At 38.5% G+C, this 23,482-nt stretch overlaps 1 protein-coding gene across 16 annotated transcripts in view; it reads right to left on the reverse strand.

The window, feature by feature from the left end:
• ERC2 (ELKS/RAB6-interacting/CAST family member 2) overlaps positions 1-13,858 on the reverse strand; it is a 461,566-nt gene extending 447,708 nt beyond the window's left edge. For 11 of the 16 annotated variants that reach the window (XR_010990493.1, XM_068163671.1, XM_068163678.1 and 8 more), the window contains exon 1: positions 13,589-13,858. The gene's annotated coding sequence lies outside the window, so the exon portion shown is untranslated. The remainder of the gene's footprint in view (positions 1-13,588) is intronic. The other 5 variants (XM_068163676.1, XM_068163673.1, XM_068163681.1 and 2 more) reach the window with 2 other exon arrangements.
• Between the last annotated feature and the right edge of the window lie 9,624 nt (positions 13,859-23,482).

Consider the following 23,482-nt stretch of genomic DNA (forward strand, 5'->3'; position numbering starts at 1 on the left):
TCGTTTACACTATCTTCATAGGTAGACACAGCGGGGCCCAAACAGCCACCAAAATACAGATGAAGGGGTGTGCAGAGAATGGGGAAGGGAGGGCAAAACAAACAAAAAAAGAATCCCGACAATTATGCTTAGAAAGCATAAGGCTGATTTAGAATTTCTGTGTCTCTTCTGGCCAGAATCACCTAGTCAGCAGGAAGTTTGGGTATTAGCCAAATGCTTAATAGCTTTGCACAACTACTTGCCAATATCAACATTCAGCTAGGAGCTCACATATTTGTAATACTACTAAAAGTTTTAAGGGCACCACCTTCCTTACAACTGTCTTCCCCAAGTAATAGTGACAGGTAAGTACAGAAATTATCAGTCTGGTTTTAAAAATTCTCAATGGCTTCCAAACTGTCTAAAATTGTTTAGTACTATATAGGTCCCCAGAAGAAACCAAAATCAACAAAATAGAAGAAAAGTAGTAAGAGATAATGTAGAAGAAAATGTTCTGTATTCTCCACCAGGACTCCTCTTACTTATATTTTGAGATCCCACAAATGGGAGATTCATAGAAAAACACATCCTAGCAAACAGTAAGGATTTTATTAAAATAATTGTTTAAATACTTGGCAAGAAAAAAGTATTTGAAGTCATGAACAAGAGGCAGAAATATTTCTCTCACATTCTTTCGTTTTACTTTGGTTATCAACTCCATTAATGGTTGTTCAACAGTATCATAAAAGAGAACATTATTTTCATGTTTCTTCTTGTCTGTGGCAATTAAAAAACACATACACACAAAAAGAGGTAAAAAACCAGCAATCTGGTGCAAACTAGAGAACTAGTATCTGTTGTACAGTAGGCTTGTTATCCTCATTAATCTGAGCAGCACAGCATGTCTTATTTAAATAAAGTTAAAAAAAAGCAAAAAAACAAAGGTAAAATATGGAATTAGTACAGGACCTGAATTGTTTTTATTGGGGATACAGTATTTTGCTTATCAAACTACTTATTCCTCCCACTCATTTTTAAATCATAAGAAAATCACCCATTTCTTCCTACTACTCAAACTTCCTTAGAAGTTTGCAAAAATACATTACAATATAGATTAAAAGCAACATAATTTTCATTTCCTTTCTGCCCTAAATCTACATTTCTAACATAAATCTGCACAATAGATTTCTTTTTACTTGTCAATAAACATTAATTTAGCTACCTTCTCTTGCAGTTAGTTATAAAAAATAGTGCACATTGTTGTGTATAGAGTTAGTATCAAAGTCTGTTTTGATCTTGCAAGTTGGTGATGTCCCTGAAAGTTCCTCAAAGCTAAATGAAAGAACTGGCATTTTTCCCCTCACAGCAATAGTTCATCATACCTGCCTGCTTTTCGTTTTTAGTTCATACAAAAGAAATAGTATATAAAGAAGAAAGTAGGAATGGCTGCTAATATACATCTAATGACATACAGGGACAATAAAGTTGTCAGGCATTCTAATGTTGTCAGGTGCAGTGACAGCAATTAATACTTACCATGCAATCGGCAAACTCCAGCAATGGAAATATTTGCTCAAAATGTAGTACTAGAAATCTTGAAAAAAAAACCAAAACCAGGCAGTTCTGATGGAACTGCCAATTATATTACTCTTAAGTATATATAAGTGAAGAGTCAACAATACCCTTTTTATTCCCTTTCATACTAATGTCACAATTATAAAATAAGGCTAGCATTCGTTAGAGATCTATTTTTTCAATGCAGATTTTTTACAATGTAAAAGACATGGTAATAGCTTTAACACTTCTAAAGCATAATATTAATTAGAAACAGGCTTTAAATCAAAGTAATAGTTAAACTTCACCAACTGACACCTTCATTATTGTGTAGGTTAGGCTTCTCTGTCACTGAAATAGTAAATGCTTAAGTTTTTATCTGTAGTACTTTCATTACAGTAATTCTTTCCTGCACTCCTGCATGTGCCCTGGGGTTCCTAGAATGCTTAAGGGAGGTGAGAAATTTAGATTTGTTTTACTTTATTTTTCTTGGGTTTTGTCAAATATTAAAGACCTGAAAACTAATCTAAAAAAAAAGGGGGGGGGGGGGGGGGGGGGGGGGAAGGAAAGGAAAGGAAAGAAAAGAAAAGAAAGAGAGAAAAGGTTGTTCTATAGCCAAGCACAATCATCACTTGTAATTTTCATGGGTTTTGTCGGAGAACACACTGTATTTTTATTAAAAAGAAGGTATCAGGCTGCATATCTGCCAATTCTGGGCGAGCATAACCATGCACAGAATGCACAACAAATTGCCTTCCAACGCAGACTATAGACCACTATCCAAGTTCACTTTGATTAATGGTCAGTTATCAGAAGCAGAGATGGTCAGCATCACACTGCATAGTATTAAGTGCCAGCATTAAGTGTGTTGCTAAGAGTTTCAAGGAAGCAAGGTAAAATACCTGTTTTAATTGATTAAAGTTCACAGACCTGAACATACTGTGTCACTGTTTTGCTATCCATCTGCTCTTTCTGCAACTTTTAACGTTCAGATCCTATTTCTGGTGGGGGGTGGAGGGGGCGGGTGGTGTGAATCACAAGTAATATGGGATAGAAGCACATTCACTCTAAAATGCAGTCTGCACCTCTTCATTTTTTATCAGTCTTCTCAACTTTCCTTAACGACCTTCTCAGGATACAAAGATATTTCTGAAGGCCTGGCAAGCTTTATGTTGCTTGTGAAAGAATTCCTAACATTTTAGTCTTTGCAGGTATGCAGGTATCTTTTGTGCACTACATTCTGTATCCTAGTCTGTATTCACCAGGCCTTCCATCCTGTGGTTGCTAATCACTTGCTCTTATTTCTTTCTCAGTAAGAAATCTCCTTTGTTAACGCAAACCTGCATTTACAAACTGCAGTCTTTTATGGAAGATTATTCTAAGGCACCTGGTTAGCCAGAAAAAAACCACAGTATTTTTAGGTTAATAACTATTAAACAACAATCAATGTATTTTTTACTAAAAGAGTCTCCTTTGAGGAAAATAATAAAACAAAAGAGTAAATACTACTCTTCAGGACTCCTTCCAAATTACATCTAATGAGGTGAATTTTGCTTTGGTTTTGTGAAAATTTACCTAACTTGAATGTCTATTCAATCATTTACAGAAACACTGAAACAAACTGAAGTATCTATTTCAACTGAGAGGTTAGAGCTTCAAAATAAGCATGAGCTAAGCAAACATGAAAGTTTTTTAGAAAGCCAGAAGACTACTCTTGTTATTTCTATTATGTAGATATTTTAAATGGCAACAAATAGCCCTTTTCTTCCCTTTTTAAGCAACACATTAGTTCCTATTTATACTTAATAATTACAAAAGCTTAATTTTTAAAGCTTCCTTACAGAACACCTGCAACTTCAAGAGGCACACAAGAAACACTTCCAGATATACTAAAAAATATTTTTTCCTAGCAATATTATACATAGTTCATTATAAACTTATGTAAAGAATCAAATGAGGACACAATTCATCTCGAATTTCCATTGTTTGATTTACTTTCAAAAAGTAAATGAAATAGTAAAGGAAAAAAACTAACAATGATTTTAAGTAATAAATAATAAATCTATTTGATCAATTAAGTAGCCAAGCTTCTTTTTCTCAGTTGCAGTATCATTTGCCTTGCTCATGCAGCATCCAAATTGTACACGATGAAAAGTGAGGCAGGTAAGTTAATTTGCAATTGCAACTTCATATTGTTTATTTATTATTTCAGTCCTGTCTTGTTTATAAGCAAGGAAAACTGAACCCTTCCTTAGCAAAGCAAATTATGGTCCAAATTCTTCAAATTTGAGGGAAGTGAGGATCTAGTTAAAAAATAAAAAGTTAACTTTCTAATTTCTATGAATGCTAATGACACTGAATTGCAGTTCTCATCGAATCGTTAATTTTTCTTACAGACTAATTGTTGGGTTTTTTTTCCCATTTCCATACTCCAGACTAATAGACCCCAGTAAGCAGCATTCAACTTACAAAGATGAATATTGTTGCTGAAGTTTATGCCACTGTTACATCATTATGCAAGAATGGAAAATAAGTTAAGGATCACTCCAAAAATTTGGGAATGAGGAGCCAATATGGAGAACTGTTGTGATGCTTTAGATCTTTTAGAATCAGGTATTGGAAAGACCATCTTTGATCTTCAAAAAGTTAGTTTATAAAAATATAGGTTTAATGCTTTTATAGGTGTGTTTACACTAAAGACATTGCTTCAACCTGAAAGCTTTTGTAAACAATTTGTGTGACAACTATTATCTGTCTTTCCTCTTGCTGCACATAATAGCAAATAAGGTTGTAAGAGATTAAAATTAAAAGGCAGAATATAGTCAGTTAAATACTCAGGAATGACAAAATGAAAATATCATTATATGAACCAAATACTTCCTTACAAACTGAATATAACAGGAACAGTCACACTTCTGATGCATCAGGAATGTTTTGATAATGCCAAAACAAGCCATGCTTTTCAAACAAGCTTAAAAGGTAGAATACCGGAAAAGACTTGTTATGCATGCCCACACAAAAGCAAGCATCTACACTGTCAACACTCATAGCAACAGTCTTTGAAACAAAAGACTGTTTACCTAGTAACATATATATATATTAAATACAAACTAAAGATTGCAATTGTTTGTTTTAGGCCCCTCAGTTTAGGAAGGATGTTGACTTGCTGCAACGAGCCCAGAGAAGGGCAACGAAGTTGGGGAGGGGTTTGGAACACAAGCCCTATGAGGAGAGACTGAGGGAGCTGGGGTTGCTTAGCCTGGAGAGGAGGAGACTAAGGGGTGACATTATTGCTTTCTACAACTACCTGAAGGGAGGTTGGAGACAGATGGATGTTGGTCTCTTCTCCCAGGCAGCCAGCACCAGAACAAAAGAACACAGTCTCAGGCTGCGCCAGGGGAGGTTTAGGCTGGAGGTTAGGAAGAAGTTCTATACAGAGAGAGTGATTGCCCATTGGAATGGGCTGCCTGGGGAGGTGGTGGAGTCACCATCATTGGAAGTGTTCAGGAGGAGACTTGATGGGGTGCTTGGTGCCATGGTTTAGTTGTTTGGGTGGGTTGGATTGGTTGATGGGTTGGATGCGATGATCTTGAAGGTCTCGTCCAACCTGGTTTATTCTATTCTATTCTAAAGCTGAGAACTGAAAATAACATAAAAGGAATCTATCTTAATTTATAGTTAGCTCTACTTCCCCATTAAATATCTTAGGAATATATTGTAATTTACATTAATTACATAATTTTAAGCTGCATTTAAAACTTCTAAGTCTATCTCAGAGATACATCTACACAATGGAGTATTTTCAATTGAATCCATTAAGGCCATTCACATGAATGTTATTAAACACAGGAGGATATATTTGCAGGATAAAGCTCTATTTTTTGTTGCTACAAAGCTTCCATTCTCCTAAGAATGCAGAAATCACCATAGGACCAGCTATTCAGACTACCTATGAAATTTCCATCATTTTCCTAGAATACCTAAATATTGGGACATTTAGAATTCAGAAAGCCGAAACACACACTACACATTTTGCATTTCTTGGATTCTAGAGTAATAATATACATACTCAAATTGTAGAATGAAAAGCATACATTTGTACATTCAGCAGTCTTTGAAGACATTAGTCTCAAAAACATGCATAACATCTCTCCTCTCTGTTCTCTTCACTAGGATATAAGGGTATGCACATGTTTAGGATCATGACAAAAAAGGAAACTGGCTTTGCCTCTATCACATTAGATCAAAGCTCTCCAAGGGACTTACAAGCTCCACAAGTGATGCAAGTGATTTAGTAGAATACCTTTCAAGTCACCATAGAATCAGCACCCTGAAACCATTAGAAGGCATTCCACTTCTGGAATTATTTATTTATTTATTCACAGGGAAAAAAGAAAGAAAAAATAAAAAGGTTGAAAGAAGCTCCCCAGCCACTTGGTTTATTAACAACTTCAAAGCACAACCCAATCTGACACCTTTGTGCTGACATCTTAGCTGAGCATAATCATGATAATTCACAAGTGCAATTTATAAGTCCTTACAGGCATCTGACATGAACATTTGACACTGATGAGAGACATTATTGTAACTGCTTTCCTTAAGGAAAAACAAATTGTCTGAGTAGATTTCAAATGAGGTCTGTGAAAGAGATTTATACACGAAAACCAAGGTACATCATGACCGCCAATACTACGCCATCAAAAAGAAGCCTGCTTTACACAGGAAGCTGTCTTCCAAATAAGCACCTCAGAGTACATATTCCTTGCACTGCTATTTGATATTAATAATAAAAAAATCCTTTACCATGTCATATTTGTCCACTAATCTGAATTGTTCAAAGAACACAAATGGCAAGAGCTGTATTTCAACAACACTACAGAAAACTCTTGAAGTCAAAGTCTATATTGTCACAGAAATAACACAGATTTATGCTGGTTCATAGTTAGTGATTCAGACATTACAGATACCACAGAAATAAGGAAATATAGATACTAGTGTATTATCTGTGAATTAGTTTTTCCTACCATGAAAAGTGCTTAGTTAACAATACTGACAACTGAAGAAGCATCAGCACAATCTACAACCGGATTCAACTTGCATTTGACAGAGAGAAATCAATTCCTAAGAATTCAAGTGCTGTGGTCTCCGAGACCATTCAATTTGCTATTTTTACAGTAGGACTACCAAAATGGGTGCCAAATAGTGTAGCCATGAGTACGGACACAGGATACCTCCATTAGAAATTGGAACGAAGTTACCAAAACATGTTCTGTGAGCCTCTCAAAGTCAGTAGGATAGCATGAATACTTAGTAAATCAGCATTCATCTCAAATGATCAGAGCTATTTACTTGGAAGGAATAGGTCCCACCGATTACCAATGCTCCATGAAACATACAAGCTGTTGGACTAAATTTGTGAATGGCAGAGTCTTTTGTTACACATTTCTTTCACTCTCTTTCAAATAAATTATATGCTATATCCAGCTAGGCAATCATTACAGACATTGGTTTCTTTAGTGACTGCCCACCTTATCTCCAGTTATTCCAGTAAATACAGTCATTTTCACACACATCTATCTTATCATTTATCTTTCACTGATTTTTTTGTTATTCCTTTCACCATTCCATGGCATTCCACGCAATTTGAGATATTTTTTAAGTGATTTAACTGTAAAATATCTCTCTCATAATTTACCATTTCTGTAGAATTTAGCTGCTAGATTCTACATCTGCACTGTGACTTCAGTTAAAGGGATAGGATAACAAGCACAACAAGCAGTGAGAGGCTAAAAAAAGACAACATTTGCTGAAAGTGGGAGACTTCAACTAAATTAAAAGTACATTGGTTATTAATGAACCCACACGCTAACCAATCTGAAGCATTTCCAGTGAACACCAGTCTGCAAGAGTGGGTTTCTAAGATAGCCTAGAAAAGATAGTCTAAAAAGATGATAGCTCCTTTTGAAAATCTTAAAACCTCTCTGAAAACATTAGGCTTTGCCAAACACCCAACACATTGAAGGTTCCCACACATCCAATCACAACTTGAAACTCTGAAACTCAAATTCCTACCCACATTGCATCCACCATCCTAAACCCCCCCCAGAAATTCTGACGCTAGAGTTCTCCCTCAGAATTTTCATTACAAAGTAAAGAAATTGTAGCCCTATACAACTTTCCAGATACGTAAACTGTCCATCCCAAAGTCTACACTTCCGATATTGTGAAGGAACTCCAGGTTTCTGGGAACAAAAATAGTGTTACAGTAATGGAGCCTGATCCAGAAAAGTGCTGAAACATCTTTGCTCCTGTTCTATCCTTTGTTGGCACTCATCACCTTACACATTCTCTGAAAAGAGATTAGTTTGTTCATAATCATTACAACAAAACAAAATCTGGATATTTAAGATATTCTAAAGATGGGCATTGCAAAACCTGATAGACCTAATTTAACCCTAAGAACTCCCAACACAACTCAAATACTGCATTACCAATGTTGATTAAAATACACATTTATATCCTCTTATACAAACACACGTTAGGTATCCATGCTTACAAATTGTATTGGACTCCACAATAGTCCACAATATTCTCCAAGGAAATTATTTTCTCTTTTTCTCTTTTCTGTTACACTTTGCATACAAGCAGTGACAAACCACCTTTATCTCAAAAAGATTGGGATTTTTATAAAATGTATTATGTATCTGAAAAGTGATCAATTACAAATCAAGCGCTCCACAAAAAGATTTAATTGATGTTTCTGCTGATTTGCTTTAGCGTAGCCCGGAAGTAGCACTATCCAGTTCATTTAGAGAATTTCTGAGCTTTCCCTTGATCAACTATGATGCTAAAAAAAGAAATTAGAATCTTATTTGGCTTTAAAGTAGTTCTTGTCCACTGCCGGGACTTTGTCAAAAACACAGGCTAAATAGTTAATGCTGCAAACAAAGTAAGTTGAGGAAACCTTGTCGTTACCAAGTATCATGCAAGATCACTCAAGACAGGAAACATCACAAAAATATTTTAAATCAATCCTAAAACTGAAGGAAAAAAAAAAAATCTTATCTCACAAATAAAAGAGCAGTCACGTTAGAAACAAAACAAAACAACAATAACACCACACATGAACCACAAACAAACAAACACAAAATCACCAAAATTTCCAGATCATGGTAATATTTCCTGGATCTGACTAATCATCTCCATATATATCCCAGGCATCTCACAAACGAAATTAAACTGAGAAGATAACAAATGCATCATAGTGGATAAAAATATAATAAACACCATAAGAGATACAGGTGGAAGAACATATGTCGTCTTCGGAAGCAATACACAAGCTGGTTGCTTCACATTCTTTGAGGGGTGAACCACCCACTCTTTTTCTGTTAGTCATCCTTCAAAAGTCTGCAAGCATCATCTTTCTAAAGCAAGAAAAATCAACTCAAGCATTATTTTACAGGGAAAAAAAATGGTGAATAGCTAATTTTCTAGATATCAGGTGTGCTTGACATTTTTAAATAGCTGAATGTGTTTACTTGATATTTGGCTGCTAAGAATGTGGGACACCCCTTCCCTTGCCACCTTTCTACAGCATTCAGAGCAGACAAGAAATAGCAGTGATAACTGGCATTGATAATTACATCTTATACATTCATCAGAATTTGACCACCAGCAGGTTAGGAGAGTTGAAAAACCACACATAGAATACAACAGATGGTAAGATGGGTCTCTTCCAAATGCAGCTTAAACACGAGAGAGTATCATAAGTATAATGAATATAAGGTATTTAAACACTAACAGAAGGTAAAAGGAGGTCAGTGCTCAGGAAGACTAGAAATGGACAAAGGCAAAGAACTCCATTTTGCACTGCAGGGTGGGAAAGAACAGAAGATACCCCTGCATGCTAACTTTCTCCCTCATGCTCCAGCAGAGAAACCATTACAGTAACTCAATCCTTTACCTACTGGAAAAATCACAGAATGTTAGGGGTTGGAAGGGACCTTGAAAGATCATCTAGCCCAACCCCCCTGCCAGAGCAGGATCACCTATACCAGATCACACAGGAATGCATCCAGGTGGCTTTTGAGTATCTCCAGAGAGGGAGACACCACAGCATCCCTGGGCAGCCTGTCCCAGTGGTCCATTACCCTCACAGTGAAGTATTTTTTCCTCATGATTCCATGGAATTTCCTATGCCTCAACTTCTACCCATTGCCCCTTGTCCTGTCATAGGGCATCACCAAGAAGAGCCTGACTCCATCCTCTTGGCACTCACCCTCTACATATTTATAAATATTAATAAGGTCACCCCTTAGTCTCCTCCTCTCCAAGCTAGAGACCCAGCTCCCTCCGTCTCTCCACTTAAGGAAGATGTTCCACTCCCTTGATATTTTTTGTGGCTCTACACTGGAGTCATTCAAACAGTTCCCCGTCCTTCTTAAACTGAGGGGTCCAGAACTGGACACGATATTCCAGATGCAGCCTCACCAGGCAGAGTAGAGGGGAAGGAGAACTTCCCTCAACCTACTAACCACACCCCTTCTAATATACCCCAGAAAGGCATTGGCTTTCTTGGCCACAGGAGCACATTGCTGGCTTATGTCAAACTTCCATTCACTAGGACCCCAGGTCCTTTTCCCATTCATTGCTCTCCACATGTCAGTCCCTAGCCTATACTGATACATGGAGTTGTTCCTTCCCAGGTGCAAGACGCTGCACTTGCCCTTGTGAATTTCACTACATTTCTCCCCGCCCAACTCTCTCCAGCGTAAGTCTGGTTGAATAACAGCACTCCGTTGTGTCAGCCACTCCCCCCAGTTTTGTGTCATCAGCAAACTTGCTGACAGTGCACTCTGTGCCCTCATCCAGGTTGTTGACAAATATATTGAATTGTACTGTTCCCAGTACTGACCCCTGAGGGACTCCACTAGATACAGGGCTCCAATCAGACCGTTCCACTGACCACAACTCCCTGACTTCTTTCCTTCAACCAATTCACAATCCACCTCACTACCTCAGTTTAGCTGCAAGGATGCTGTGGGAGACAGTGTCAAATGCTTTACTGAAATCAAGATAAAGCACATCCACTGATCCAGCATCATCTATCCACCTGGTTACATCCTCACAAAACGCTATCGGGTTGGTCAAACATGAGTACCCCTTGGTAAAAACATGTTGACTGCTCCTAGTGACCCTCTTGTCCTTGATATGCCTAAGGACAGCACTGAGGATACATTTTAGTTCAAGACAGAAGGCACTTTCTATTCATAAATTCATCTTCATGGAAGAAAAACTCCACACAATTATCAAGTCAGCATACAGGATCTCAATGCTAGAATGAAGGAGGAAAATCAGATGATACCATCTTCCATGCTCAGGAAAACAACATATCAGCCTAGGTAGTCAACCAACAGTATTAAAATAGGAGCTTTTTAAAGATAATGGCAACCAAGTCTCATCCAAACCTGCCTAAACACATTTTCTGCAAACTTTCAATCCTCAGCACAACCTTGCAAAATTATTTACTCCACCTGTTTTCTGGAGTTAGTATTTTTACTATCTACTCTCTCAAATGCCATTTCTGAGAGAATGATGAGGACAGGCCATACACCTGTGATCTCTTTCACTAGCAAAACAGTATTTCCTTACACTTGCATTTACAATTTTAGTGGTGATAAAATGTCTACTTGAAGACACAAGACAAATGAATTAGCACTACCCCATCCTGCGTGAACTTACAGGAGATACAGAAGAGAGTTTCTCCTTAGTTTAAACAGCTCGTTTCAGCCTGAGCTGAGAAGACATATATCTCAGGGACTGCCCTTATTTCATTAATCCTTTGGAAATAGAAATTGTGCTTCTTTCACTCACAGGACAGAAAGTCACACCTTCACGCACACACACACGCACAGAGTTTCCTAAAGTGTAATTACTTTTAAACAAAGACAAGAGACATAAAAACGTTTCTTTTGAAGCACTGAAGAGATGTGGGAAAGTGTTATTTTCACATACCCTTTAACACTGTCACCGCTCAAGCAGATGAGACCGTGAAAGGGCAGGGCTAGAAGAGCCTTCGTTCTTCCACTGAGCAGGTAAATGGAAACACCACCCAGCAGCAAAGCAAGATGGCAAACAACACGACCCGGCCAGCACCGGCGGGGCACGGAGAGAAGGGCACTGTGAGCACCTCACTCCGGCACGCCCGCGCTGGCTCTTGGGAACCACAGCAACGGCTCCGCCGCGCCGCGCCGCGCCACCGCGAGCAGCACGCGCCCGCCTCCGCCCTCCCATAGCCGCACGAGCCAGGGCGTTCCCGCCCCGCCCGCCACGGAGGGGTGCGGAGGGGTGGGGCCGGCGCTGCTCTCCCTCCCGCAGTGCCAGGGAAAAGCGAGTGCGCCCGATTCTCTCCTCTTCTCGGGCAGCTGCTACGGCCGCGAGGGCCAGCACCTACTGAGGTAGAGAGCGGTGCCTGTCACCAGGGCAGCGGTGGCAGTGATAGAGCGGGCGGGGAGGGTCCTAACACGAGAATTCCAGGAAATCCCCCGGGCTTTGAGGGATTGTTTTACGGGTCCCTGTAGAGGCGCTAGGTGGGGACTGGACGCGCTGCTCTGACACAGCCATCTGCGAGAGGAACTGGGCCAGGAAGGTGGTCGGGCTTCCTCACGAGAAGTGAGGCTGAGAGGGCACTTCCAAATCTCCCCTGCCCCTGGGGCAGGAAAACAAGTGACCGTAGGGCCGAGGTTTCTCCCCGCGCCCTGTAAAGAGAGCTGAATCAACGCTGGGGAGTTCTACGATTTCCCGGGGCGGGAGGAGGGCGGTAACGGATCACCACAGCATCTTCTCTCAGAGCAGGGAGGCGGTGGCAATAGACACAGGATCTCTTCCGTTTCTAACTTCGCCACAGGGAAATGGAGTGGCGGTGGTGGAAAAGCGACTTAATGGAGGGGGGCACGTCCCCCCTTCCCCGCCCTTTGAGGGAGGGGGGAGCGCAGAAAGACCTGTGCTCCGTAGAGCTGCCGGAAAGGGCTTGTGTACGAGGTGGCCGCCCTGGACACGCACATAGCAGATGGGGATGCAGGAATAGGAAATAAAACCAAACCGTAAACAAACAAACAGTTAAGTGATAGCACTGATTTAAAAAGCCAACCAGAAAACTAACCCTGACAAGTAGGATTTGCCCTCCTCTTGACTGCACTTATTGGCCCTGGTTATTTGCAACGAGCTTGTATCTGCTAACGCAAGTGGTTGGTTGGTGTGCCTATCAAAAGGGAAATGGCAATTCGCCGCTGAGTAGATTCCCATCCATCCATCACAAGGCTTAGCAGGTAGCCGCCTAGAAATCAATCACATACTAATACAAATATATATATATATATATATATATTCCTTCTCCATCACATTATTATCTAGATCTCAGCAATATATATATATCCCTGATGAATATGTGCATGTATTTTATCACATGCATCACTCTTGTTCAACATAAAATGATCTTAAAAAAATGTGTTTTTTTTTTAAAAAAAAAAGATAAATCACACAGCATCGTAAATCAGGGATCATAGTAAGTATTCATTAATTATGTAACTGGCAAATAATATCATTTTATCTCCTGGTCCCTATTTGCCAGTCACTAGAAGGAGCAGAAATCTGTCACCTTCTTCCTGACACGATTTTTCAAACACCAAACATTAGTCAGTATTTAGGTATAAAGCTAGGAACTGCCAAAGCTCATCAATTCTATACTAGAAATTCATCAAGAAGAAGAATATTTTTAAACACTGGGAAAAAACCCCATTATGCTCTTATGCCTGCTTTTAATAGAAATTGCAAGAGAGGTTTCTGGTTGATGATTCTGTAGGGAGAGGCACTCTATTACCAGAATAAGATGTGCACTTGGTCCCATATTTCTAAAGCAATATAAAATGCCTGTTCTGCAAAATCATTTACAGTTTCAGCTACCAGACAGTTGTAGATAGCTATATATAGCAATTTTCATAATCACAAGAAATTTACAGTCATCTATTACAGCCATATTCTAGTTTAAGCTTCTCACCTTTCAAATCATTGCATCTGTCTTTCGTCCTCACATGGATTTTACAATATCACGTTTAGCTGACATCTCATTTGCACGGAGGAAGGCGGCAGCAGGGAGAGCTGGAGCGACGAACCCCTCTGAGGGGAGGAAAACAGGGAACCTGCTGCAGTCGGGGGAGGCTTGTGTGCTCCTGTCCCTCGTCTTTCTGTCCCTCAGCGAGTCTCCCTCAGTCAGCTGCGAGCCTTGCTGTCTAGGTTGCCAGTCCCTGACTCAACATTCCCAGCATTCCCGAGGAGCTGGGGCTTGATCGGCACCGAGCGGCCTGCCGCCGGGGGCAGCAGCAGGCTCTGACAGCAGGCGGGGAGAGCAGGCAGCAGCAGCGCACGTACTGCAAACCCATGGATTTCTCAAAGCGTTCGTCTCTGACCATTCATTTCAAATCCATAGGTTCCAGTCCAGCCCCCACCCAGTAAACGTCTGAAGGGAAAGTGTGTTACTCATTGTGGAATAGCCTAAAAATACGCTGATGTCTACGTAAAACTACAGAGGCAAAATTGTTTTCTTGTCCGTGTCCACCAAAGGCCAAAAACGTTAAAAGCCAGGTGCTTAAGAACGTGGTATCTAAAATCCATTACTGTATGTATGTATGTACACACACACACATACACACACACGAATCTAAATCTGTGGTTTGGCTTAAGTAGAAAAGTAATTCAGAAAGTACTAATATTTGAGTTTCACAAAAATGGGGGGGGGGGCGGGGGGAGGCAGGAAATTAGCTGCTATGTGAAGCCCTAAATCCTTTTTCATCAGAAAATTGTGAACCACATTAAAAATCACTCCTGAGATTTTATTTATTGAGTTTTCTATTAAATGCAATGATGGCAACATCTATAAACATCTCTGACTTATCATCCTGAGAAATGAGAATTTCACAAATGTATTTTATCTGCCTTTTCTTAACCACATTGCTGTAACAATGTGTTTAAGAAGCACTTCAGCACTGTCATTTTACTGTAACCTGTATTTTGTTCCTCTTGCCTACATACACACCTATATATGCCACTATTAAACATTATTGATGAGAACAGCTTTTATGGCATTGCTATCAAAAACTGTCAAATGATACTTATTTGAAACATAGAATTGTAGAAGGGCTTAGTTTGGAAGGGACCTTAAAGCATGATCCCTTCATTGCTGTATCTGAATTATCTAAAGCCAGTTGAAATAGTTTGCTGTTGTGAATATTTATTCAGAGCTGCAAATATTCAAAACAGTGCTAGAATTCAATTCACAGTAACAGTACAGCAGTTCATTTCCCTGATGATGGTGGATGAGAAGCTGGACATGAGCCAGCAATGTGGACTTGCAGCTCAGAAGGTCAATTGCATCCTGGACTACATCAAAAGAAGTGTGGCCAGTTCTCAGGAGAGGTGATTCTGCCACTTTGCTCTTGTAGGACCTTAACTGGAGTACTGTGACCAGCTCTGGAGCCTTCAACACAGGAAGGGCATGAGCCTGATGGAGCAGGTCCAGAAGAGGGCCCACTAAGATGATCACAGAGCGGGAACACCTACCCTATGATGACAGGCTGATGGAGGTGGGGTTGTTCAGCCTAGAGAAGAGAAGGCTCGGGGGAAACCTGGTAGCAGCCTTCCAGTACCTGAAGAGGGCCTAACAAAAAGACTGGAGAGAGACTGTTTGCAAAGGCCTGTAATGATAGGACAAAGGGCAGTCATTTGAAATTAGGGAAGAATAGATCTAGATTGAATGTTAGGAACAAGTTCTTTACCATGAGGGTGGTGGAACACTGGAACAGGTGACCCAGGGAGGTAGCTGAGGCCTCATGCCTAGGGATATTCAAGGTCAGACTTGACAAGGCACTAGGCAACCTGTTCTAGTGGAGGATGTCCCTGCTCAGTGCAGGGGCGTTGGACTAGATGACCTTTGGAGGTCCCTTCAAACCCAAACCATTCCATGATTCATATTAGGACATACTCTTAGAATATTTGTCTACCTCAGCTATAGTTACAATATGGAGCAAGTATTTTTCCAAGTTCAAAGTAATGGAATAAACCATAATTAAAATGCAAACTTCAGTTGCTTTTCAAACCTGCATATTTGCTTGAAGACATTTCTGTTAAAATAGTTACAAAGCCTTGAAAATTATGGACAGAGAACATCTGTTCCTGGAGAAACTGACAAGAAGGGATGTGGTTTTGTATACAAATAATTTCACTTGATCTAAAAAGCAAACGGAACATACTTTTGAAAAGTTAACAAGTTTGCATCTGTAAGAAAATTGATAAATACTGTAAAATGTAGGTCACTACACTGAATGCTTCAAAGCACAAGAAGTGTCCATTTTCTGAAGTTCAGTGCTTAATTTGGATTCGGTGGGCACTAAGAATATCTTACAGACCTGTCTCGGTACTGCTAATGATGACAAGGCTTTTTTTCCAAGTGGTGTCAGCTGCTGACAATTTTTTTTGAACAACATATCACACATCCTTGTCTGTATGAAAAGACAGGAACATCAGGTTCTGCTTTATCTTTTTTGTGACTCATTCACTGGCAAAGGTTATTGGCCTTGCAATAGTCTGGATCAGTCACCTGAGAATCTACTTTCCAAGGAATACTCATCATGGGAAGACACCATCAAGTTATCATAAGGTTGCAACAATATTGCAATGAATTAAGCTTGCTATCAGTCAATAAAGTTTGTAGGAGAATTAATCACAGACCATCTTGATAGCAGACTATGTGCAGGGGGACTGTCAGTATTACTAGTGCCAAAGCACAGAATACACCACCATGGACAGCACCATTTGGTGTAGAGCTTAAAAAAAAAAAAACAAAAGGTCTATTTTTCCAAATTGTATTCAAAAAGAGTTGTTAGGAAAATGTGCAGTTCAAGCAAAGAGGTAAAAATAAACCAAATTTTACAGTTAGTCTACTTACTGTATTAGTCGAAACAACATCCATGCAAACAACCTCAGGGTCATACAATCCAAACCTTTCCATAATATCCATTCTTTCCATTCAAGATAATGCTGAAATCAAAATCCAAAGGGTAGGATAATAACAACAGTATGCTTAAGATTGACTTCTCTGCAGATGATGAACATTCTCATTTTAATCTAATCACAGGAACATCTGTGTTGTCCCTGCTGTCGTGATGCAGGTGGGTGCTATGAAGTATAAGATAAGAAAGCCAGATCAGGTGAGTAAACTGGCACTGTTACATTGATTTTTGTTTTAAGAGGTTCCAATGCATTAACTGATAGACATATCTTTCAGCCAGCTGCTAGAGGAAAGTAGTCTTATAAAACTTAAGCCAGTACTTATATTAGAAGTGTCATGTTGCTCTACCTAAGATTTGCACTTGTCAGTTTCTAACTTGACACATTTTTTGCTAGCATACTTTTGTTTGTTTTCTGAAATACTTTATTTGCTTTCTACCTCAAAGATGCAGCACATTTGTAGTTCTTTGTGCTTGTATTATCAGGAGCTATGAAAACCCCACTGATATTAATGACAACATTCTTCATTTTAATCAGAATAAGTTAGGCCCTACATGACTAAAATACACATAAAATATAGATTTTAAAGTCTGCTATTGTCCTCAGTCTATGATATACTGAATTTGGAAACAGGTAAGTATAAAACATAATCCTATTGTCATTTTTCTGGTTAGTTATTCTAAGTATAAATAATTCAGAATAACATTAGAAAACATATAATGTTACTGATTGTCTTCAGTTTGTGTGCCTCTCTTTATCCTTACCAGCTCTCTCTTCTTACCTGTAATAATAACACTGTAGCAGTAGCTAGCTCCCTTTCTTATTTTGCTGAATATGTATGCTGCTCAGTGCTTCTTTGTTTAAAAACAGAAATACAAGTAGAAACAGAGCTCAGCCACTGCTGCTGCATAACCAAGAGCAAGCAACTGCAGGTATGTGCTTCAAAATCTAAAGAAAATGCTTTTTAGCTTTATTCCATTAAGCCTAGCCCTGATATATTCATCTGTGCTTCCCTAGTGGCAGATTAGCTTTCAGGTTTCATTTTCTGTTATAAAAGCAGAGGGAAGAACATGAAATAACAGTCTACTTTTAATTAAAAATTTAGAAGTTAAAAATTAATTGTAAAAAAAAAAAACAACTTCTGATATTAATGCATGAAAAACTGAATTCCTTTCTTTCAAAAGCAGAAATATGATGATCATGCAGGTCAACCATTTTTATGGTAAACCCAGAAATATGTAAGACAATGCTACATTAGACTGTTATCAAGAAATTGAATCAATAATTCTTTTTACCTTATGTTGCAGTACAAAGCAAATAACTGTGACAGTAATCTTCATGATAAAAAGTAGCTGTTTATTGCATTCCCAAGCATTTTCAGTATTATTTATAATCATCTGCTAGAACTCACTATTACAAATATTACTGAGATAAATTGCTAAAGTAATATTCAAATAAAGTGTTTAAGGGCTGTATTTATTTTCTTGAAAAGTAAGTCAGTTATGATGGATGATGGTGCTCTTTATTCATGCTAATAACTGATTTCCAGCAAGGATCAAATCAGCAAGTTGTTTTCATAGTGCAAGTTTTTCCAAACTGGTAAAGTCTGGAAAGAATAAAATTAATGGAATTATGCAAGAAAACTGCTTTCACACTGAGCACACTGATTTCTCCAGAAGGAAGAAAGGAAGAGCCCCTCTGAATTCTGCATGACTTACACTGAAGGTCATAGAAAAAAAAAAATAATGTTGCATTTAGCATGATGTGGTGATCAGACTTGGACAAGCACTTGACCCAAACCAAACAAAAAACTCTGGACAAACAAAATAATTGAAACATAATTAAGTTTTCTGTTGGTTTCAGAATTGGGTCCTATTTGTCTCGTCCACGGAGGTGTTTCATCTGACACTCAATAACATGTACAACTCATCCCTTTCCCCTTTACCAGTTCAAATATCCGCCTACAGATATCTGTCAGTGTGAATAATAAAATAGTTTCCACCAAATGTTCATTTACTTTCCTCATGACACGTCACCAATCAAAGTCTGCTGTCGGTTTTCAAAATCATTAGTACAATTTATCTATTTTTAATCTAACAGTGACACAATTTGCACAGGATGGGAAAATGTTTCTTGGATACATATGAACACACAATATGCTTCTGTAGAATTCATTATAATGTAGTATTATGTAAAAACAAACAATGAGACTATATTCTGTAATTGCATAATTTAAGCAATTAATTATGTACTGTACTGCTAATCTAGTCAGGGCAGAAATAAAGCTACTCTGGCACATGCTGTTAATTGCATTGTTACAAATAGAGTGAAAATAGAAGAGTTATTTAATAGTAAAACTACCCATCCTGCATAAGTTTTTCAGGTACCACATTTCTAAATGGAGCTACTAATATGTTCTTATATCCACCATCTCTCCGGGCAACCTGTTCCAGTGCTCTGCCACCCTCAAAGTAAAGCACTTTTCTGTTATGTTTATGTGGAACCTCATGTATTCCAGTTTATGTATATTGCCTCTTGTCCCGTCACTGGACACCACTGAGAAGAGTCTGGCTCTACCCTCCTGACACTCACCTTCTAGATATAAGCATTAATGAGATCGCCCCCTCAGTCTGCTCTTCTTGAGGCTAAACAGACCAAACTCTCTCAGCCTTTCCTCAAAAGGTAGATGTTCCAGTCTCCTAATCATCTTTGTGGCTCTCTTCTGGCTCTTTCCAGTAGTTCCTGAGGAGCCCAGAACTGGACATATTAATCCAGATGAGGCCTCTTCAGGGCAGAGTGGAAAGGGAGGAGAACCTGCCTCAGCCTGCTGGCGACACTTGTGTTAATGCCATTGGTTTTCTTATCCATGAGGGCACAATATTGGCTCATGGTCATCCTGTTTTCCACCAAGACTCCCAAGTCCTTTACCCCAGAGCTTCTGTCTTTGCTACTTACAATCTCAATTGCTACAGTGAAGTTGGCAGGTACAAACAAAATCAGGATGGTAGGACTGCTCAACCACAGTAGTCACCTTTTCTCAGCAGAGCTACACAGTAGTTCAAAGGGAAACTTTTATTGCCAAGACAGTTTCCTCCCACTTTTAAACAGCTGAGTTACTACCTCCATCACATTCACACGGTAGAAAGTCCTGGGCAGGAAACAAACTACCTAAGCTTGGTGAGGCTAGAAACTTGATCCACAAGGGTAGTTGCAAAGTGGAATCAAATTTCTACAGTGACTAGCTCACCACTACATCAGATAAATGAAGAAAGTGAAAATACTGAAAACCAGTATTCTTGTATGACTGCTTCAAAACTGACAATGAACCTGCAGATGCTTCCTTACTTTTGTACTAATTGAGGATTCTGCTGAGGAACTGGATATCCAATAGAACAGCAAGAAGTTCACTATGCCTGACCACAGAAGGCCAATCCAGCTCACACTAATGCTAGTTATTAGCTAATAACTGACATTATGTAGCAGGCACAAGGTTCACACAGCTGTTACAACAAGAGGACTTTATAGACTTCTGTTACTCTATATACACAAGCTGAAGAAGATTCATGAAACTGTTTTGAGGGGCTAACTGTATATCTGCTTCATAATACTCCGCAGGATTATACAAAATATGGATTTATGGGGAATTAAATTTTATTTATTATCTACCTTACTTTAGACAATTTACAATGTGTTTTTATAGGTGTTTTTACACACATACTAGTACTTCTCTTGGATGTTTTTACATGGAAATACAAAAAAACCTTCCCTAAGTTCCCCTGTGGCAAAACTACAATGTGAAGGCTCAGTTTGTCTCCATCTTCAACTTCACTACAAACTACTGAACCCTTTAAGACAATTTAAAAAACAAAAAAAGTGATTACTGTGAGCTACACTTGATTCCATATCTAAAACATCACTTTTCCTGTTTTTCTGGTTCAAGATTGCAGTTACAGAGTATTTTCTGCCATCCCAACAGTCTAAAAATCAATTTTAAATCTGTTTGTTATATGCAAATTTATATTATGTAAAAAAGCCATCTAGAGAACATCAGGATGTTAGATTTATATCTGTACCAATATATGGTTTACGTCATGTAGAGCCTAAGGACAGCTATTAGGAATCCTACATTTTAGTGACCAGACATTTATTTATATTCCATAATCTTCACTGAAGTAGTGTTAACTTTGTTGTTCCATTTTCTTGGCATTCTGAATACTTTATTTATGTAATGTTCTTTAAAACTGAAGGTTAATTATAGGCTTGAAAATGTCCTTTTATGTTGCTATAATTAAATACCTATCAAGATTCCTATGACAATCATCTACTACCTTGACTTTATGAAATACCAGGACCTCTCCCCTATTTGAGGATCTAACTTCAAGTTGTTACGTCCACTTATCTTGCCAATTCTAGAATCAAAAAGAGATAATGGTCTTTTCCCCCATTTTTACCATTTAGAACCAGCCCTGTAAACTACACATATGCTAGCACATTAAATTTATCCAGAACCACTTTCTGGCATAAAGAGGAAATGGCTTAGCATTATGTGGATTCACGCCTCTCATCTCTCTGTCTCTAAACCCTATTCCCAAATTATTCCCATGGAGATTTATTATTTGGAACAAACATGTCAAATTACAAATCATTCCTGAGGACTGGGAGAAAGGGTGTTTGTCTAGCCTAAAACATAAGTACTGTTCTAACAGTTTAACAGTTAAGTTCCAGTGCCACGAAGTGGTTCCTGAACCTGTTTAATTTACTAGCAGAAATGTCAACTCGGTATTGTCTTTTTTAAGAGTTTCTGCTTTCTTCATTGCTCCAACTCCACTTTTACATCCTATTCCATTAGCACAGTTTGTTGATTATCTTTCAAACCAAGAGCAATTTTTGACTTCAGTAATAGAAACACGACGTAAGAATTGTAACGTAAGAATTTATGTACATAAAAATAGTGGGCGTCTACATTAAATTGAACCAAGGATTTGTTATTTCTTTGTTAAGCTTACAAATTAAAATAGAGAGGGAGAAATGTTTTCTAATTGTCAGCATGGCATTATATAACATTTCCCTACAAATAGGTACAAAATGGCTGCTAATGTGCAGCAATTCCTCCTTGTCAGTCTGGCACTTCTATTTCTAGTGAACTGCAAATCTCAGCATATGCAATTTGCAAGCATGAATATGACTGAAGCGTGACTGTGCAGTAAGGGAGATAGTGACTCTCATAACATAGTTCTTGCAAATTCAAGGAACATCTTTTTTCCCTCACCTCAATCAATAACATATTGTTCAGAGGGGAAAAAAAGTCTGTATGTATCACAGAATGGCTTAGGTTGGAAGAGTCCTTAGAGATCATTTACTCCAACCTCCCAGCTATGGGCAGGGGTGCTTCTCAACTAGACTTGGCTGCTCAAGGCTTCCTCCAACCTGGCATTGAACACCCCCAGGGAGGAGGCATCCACAACCTCCCTTGGCAACCTTCTTCCTAAGATCCAGTCTAAACCTATTCTCCCTCAGCTTAAAAGCATTCCCCTTTGTCCTATTGCTAGACACCTTTATGAAAAGTCCCTCTTTTTTTGTGAGCTTTCTCATTGTTTGCCTCTATTGGGGGAGTCAAATTAAAAAAAAAAAAAAAAAAGAAAAAAGAAAGAAAGAACATGTTAAACTTTAAAACTTAGTGGAAATAACTAATAATTTTGTTTCCAGTCAATTCTGGATATGGATTAAGTATACTACAGTAACTTCAATTTCCACATACTTTTTCTTCTTTATCATTGAGACATAGTCTTAGAAAGAAAACTTATCTGAAGCTACCAAAAAATGACAGACATCTCAAAACATAGGAAGCAAAAATGAAGCCTATTAGCAGCTGTTGCTCTATCCTTCCCTCACCTTTAAGGATGAAAGAACATGCACACTCATGTCAGTCCATTCGCAATGAGTAGCACAGTGTTCTTTTGGCAGATGTGAAAAGAAGCAGAAGAAAACCATCAGCTATGCTGAATCCATATAGAAACATTGAGGAGCAGATTCAGAACTCCCAGAAAAAACAGGTGAGAGAAACAAACAGAACTTTTGGTAAAATTCTGTAGTCACATTACTAGCTAGAGGAGGAAATAGCTACACAAAGTTTCTATAAATGTATCAGATGTAGAGAAGGTTAAAAAAAAAGCAATGGAAAATCTCACAAATAGAATTTATTACCGTTGTACTAAACCCACTTCTTGCTCCTTCAGGATGCAAAACATCTATATACAAGTGAACTGTAAACTGTAACTGACAAGTGTATTTTGCCATGCACTGAATTTATTCTGAAATCTTCAGGGCAATTGGAAAGGAAATATGTATAGCAAAAGGCAGAGAGGCAACCCATATGTTACAGCAGCAGCAGCAGCCACTGTGAAGGGGAGGATAAATGCAGTAACCACAGAAGCATAGCTCAATTAAAGATTTTTGTAAACCATAAAAGATCAGACTACAATGCAGAGCATGATTTCTGGATCCCTGAGCAGACTGTGCTACTAGTGTTGTGAGAGAACTGTGTATAACCATCTTTAATATGAATGGAGGAAGCAGAGTGATACTGCAATAAAACAGGAGTTAATATTTACAACAGCAGTCTTTTTAATAATGTTTCTCTGCTTCTTATTTCTATGTACTTAAATTTCTCTGCTTCTTGTTTAAACATGCTTTGGATTTTCCAAAATGTATTTTTATTTTCTGTATTCATTTTTTTTAAATACCTTTTCCAGACAGCTGTGAAGAGGTGTACATTTGAAAATGAGTAGAAATATTTTGCAGCTACAGCAATTGGTCTAAGCAAATGTGTTACCTTTCTGTACAAACCATATCTCACTGGAAATATTCTGCCTGCTTCTTTCATGCAGCT

The sequence above is a fragment of the Melanerpes formicivorus genome, unplaced genomic scaffold (genome assembly GCF_026170545.1).
Source record: "Melanerpes formicivorus ecotype bairdi unplaced genomic scaffold, bMelFor1.0.p_v2 SCAF_74, whole genome shotgun sequence".
NCBI lineage: Eukaryota > Metazoa > Chordata > Aves > Piciformes > Picidae > Melanerpes > Melanerpes formicivorus.